We start from the raw sequence: 3,672 nt of genomic DNA on the forward strand, positions 1-3,672 counted from the left end.
GAAGTCTGGCGCCACCAAGTGGACAATTATTTTAGTTCCCTTGTGGCATCAACGCTTCCTGAGATATTATATAAAAGATAACATGTTATGTCAATATTAATTATTTCTTCAACCCCTATTTGCTAGATTATTATTCCAATTTAGCTGTAAATCTGGTTTGAACTCAATAAGGATTTGTCTCGTTTCAGATTGGAGGGCGGATGTCCACGTCACTTTGGAACCTTCCAATGTGTTACATTGTAACAGTGAAAAGTGTCTTTTCCCGACGTTGATCAAATCCCAGTCTATGCCACCATTTTTTAAAAATAGCATCATCTTTGATATTTGTTGTAAAGTGTACAGAGCTCATTTAGGTGTAACCTTTACCGGATTTAACGTGTCTGAGAACGGCACCTTCCTCCCGAAAGCATTGCGGTATCGCTTCTCGGCCTTTTGGCTAAGATCAAGTGACACAGCGTTACATCTGACTCTTGCCACCTCCCCGGTCAACAACAAGACCCAGGCCCTCGCACGGTTCTGGCTGGGATCTTACCTCAGGACTCTGAGGCTGATCCCAGTCGACCTGCGAGCCCCAGTCTCTTTCCTGCTACCCCCGCACTACGTCCAGCTCCAGAAGTTTTTAAGACATTTTAAACTGGAAAAAGAAACAGTCACGGTTTTAACAAAACACCGCTCTCTTCTCTCTCTTGTGCAGGATCGGGAACCAGTGTGTCCAGTGCGCGGGCTCGCTATAGGTGAGCCCACAACGGTTTGGCGCAACGTGGCCCATCCTGCTCTCCTGAATCGGCATCGGGACCTGTCCTGGATGGTCGCCCACGAGATCCTCCCGGTCAGGGCCGTTATGCACTCACGGGGCATGGCGAGGACATCCGCGTGCCCCCGACCAGGCTGCGGCCAAGAAGAGTCGGTGAGGCACATGCTCTGGGAGTGCAGAGCCGCCAGGGACCTGTGGAAGGAAGCAGGCCCCCTGATCACCTCGTGTCTGCCAGCAGGGGAGGACCTAACACCTCAGCTCGTGCTGTATGGGGTGGGCCGAAGGCCCATTCCATCGAAGGCCTTCACCAAGCTCTGGCCCACCCTCACGTGCCTGAAGGAAGCACTGTGGTCCTCCCGTAACCTGCTGGTAGCGAAAAACGTAGAGACCACCCCCCAGGCAGTGGCCATGGTAGCCACGGAAGCCCTGGGGTGGTACGGAAGGAAGGGGGCCTCGACCCCAGGCGAAGGGTCCCCCACAACACCCTAGGTCCCGGCGGCCACGGCCTGACAGCGCTGCGGCGCCTAGGGCGATGCGCCTAGGGGAGGGATCTCCTCTGGGCCCCGAAGGACGGGACGATGATCTATTCAGAAGAGCAGGATGAGGTGAGCTTGATAAAGACTCACCCCCCCTCCTGTACAAGGGACTGAAGACAGCCTTTTAACAAAGTGACTTTTTAACATGGTTTTTCATGTCTTAAAAATGTTTTACCTTTGTTAGATCATTAGTACACATTTTAAATGGCTTTTACAGATTTGATGTTTTTACAAGGAAAGTACTTTTATCCATGGTTGTTTTCATTGGTTTTAACAACATGTACTTTTTAACAAATTTAAATGTAACTTTCAAATGCTGTGTTTTATGCTTTGTTGCCGTTTTTATGTGTATCAATGATGTAAAAAATGTATGAGCTGTTTTTAAAGGAAATGCATCAATAAAACTTTTCCAAAAGAAAAAGAAAAAATCTGTTCTTATCAGTTTAATATCTGATACGTCCCCTATCTGGGGACCATATATTAAATTGATTTTTGGAATAGGGAGATGGAATAGGGGCTTGCTCCGTCCACTCCACGCATCGACCTGGTATTGCAGTACCTCCAGGAACGGTGCACCCCCTGCCGTTGTAAATATAAATTGGACGAAGTTAACCGGATGTTACTTTTATTAGAATCATTACGTTTGAGCAAGTCTGTCAATGATGCCTAGAAAGTGGTGAAGCCATTTTATGCCGTTTGTATGTGTATAAAATGATGTACAAAAATACAGATGAGCTGTTTAAAAAGGAAATGCAACAAAACTTCCAGAAGAAAACACCTGTTCTCACTTGCACCAACGAAACGAGACAAATCGTTATTGAGTTAAAACCAGATTTACTGCTAAACTGGAATAAAAATCTATCAAATAGGGGTGTGGGAAACCATTTGCAGATAACAATATTGACATAACATTTGATATTTTAAAAAATATCTCAGGTAAAATAATTGTCCACTTGGTGGCGCCAGACTTCCACCGACCGTCGCCTTGTTCAAGCTATGTGTTCAATCAAAATGCATTTTAATGTTGAACCACTCGACTTCATTACATAGTACATCATCAACACAAATAATGTATGAAATAAAAATAGTCTATATATTTTTTTAATCTGTCTGTAGAGCCTTGCATGATAAGGTCATTGTAGGGAGGCCTTTATAAAGTTGCCCTCCTAAATTACTAGAGGCCAAACTTCAAAGATGTCCATGGCACTGGACTGCAGTGAGAGCTAGACCGACAATGCGTCCTACGGTCCTGGCTGCCTAACTAAATGTGTGCTTCGCATAATACACGTTTGCAAACATGGCACTTTTGAGGCACACTTTTAAAATTAGGCTTAGTCAGTCACTACAGCAAACTTCATATCATGCACATAAAATACCAATAGGCCTATTGGGTTGGAGAGCATCTATCTACTCACGAAATACTGTATATCGATGAATAAAACATGCACTGCTTTGTTTCATACTGAAAGTTGTCAGAATTCAAGTTCCATCCATGAAATATTGGAATGTGGAGAAAAAGTGTCCAATAGTGGTTGAACTATAATCCTACAAATCTACTTTCATTCTCACTAATCGTGAAACTGTATGACAACAGTCCAGTCGTCGTGAACCGTGCGCCAGGCTCCAGGTTTAACCTGCTACATAAGTTCCCAAATGATTACAATAGGCTACATGTCCAAAATGATCGCTAAAATAAATGTATGTGGGTATTACTGACAGACGGCTCCAGATCGTTGCTGATACTAATTGTAAAATAAAAGCCTGGGCGTATAATCGAACCCTTCTAAATCGCATGTTTTCAGCTCGGCAGGTTTAGCCCTACGGAAGCCTGTAGCTTGGGGCTCCAAATTTCATACAAGCGAATCATGACCGCACACAATCAGAATTCTGAATAATGGCACAGTTATGTATAACCTACTTGACCGTGGAAAAATCCATTTAATATATTGTCCCCAGATAGGGGACATATCAGATATTAAACTGATAAGAACAGATTTATTTTATTTTGGAAAAATGGTTATTGTCGCAGGGTTTCTTAAAATAGCTCATACTTTTAACATAATCAATTGTACGCTTTAAAACGACATAATATGCATAAACAACTGCATTGAAACATTATATGTTAAAAGTACATGTTATTAAAAGAGGTCTTCTCTCCTTTGTGCAGGAATGAGGTGAGTCCTTATCAAACTTGCCTCCTCCTGCTCTTCCGAATCAACTCCGCCCCCATCCTTCAGGGCCCAGAAGAGATCCCTCCCCTAGGCGTTGCAGCGCTGTCAGGCCGGGACCTTAGATGGTGTTGGTGATACTTTGTCTGGGGTCGAGGCTCTATTTTGTCCATACCACCTCAGGGCTTCCGTAGCTATCAAGGCCACTGTCTGA

The 3,672-nt window shown here is 44.1% G+C and overlaps 2 pseudogenes; one reads left to right on the top strand and one right to left on the bottom strand.

The window, feature by feature from the left end:
- Nucleotides 1–1,690: 1,690 nt before the first annotated feature.
- On the top strand, nucleotides 1,691–1,871 carry LOC139383798 (U2 spliceosomal RNA; annotated as a pseudogene).
- A 1,279-nt stretch (nucleotides 1,872–3,150) lies between these two features.
- Nucleotides 3,151–3,308, bottom strand: LOC139383488 (U2 spliceosomal RNA; annotated as a pseudogene).
- Between the last annotated feature and the right edge of the window lie 364 nt (nucleotides 3,309–3,672).

The sequence above is a fragment of the Oncorhynchus clarkii genome, chromosome 2, assembly GCF_045791955.1.
Source record: "Oncorhynchus clarkii lewisi isolate Uvic-CL-2024 chromosome 2, UVic_Ocla_1.0, whole genome shotgun sequence".
Lineage (NCBI taxonomy): Eukaryota > Metazoa > Chordata > Actinopteri > Salmoniformes > Salmonidae > Oncorhynchus > Oncorhynchus clarkii.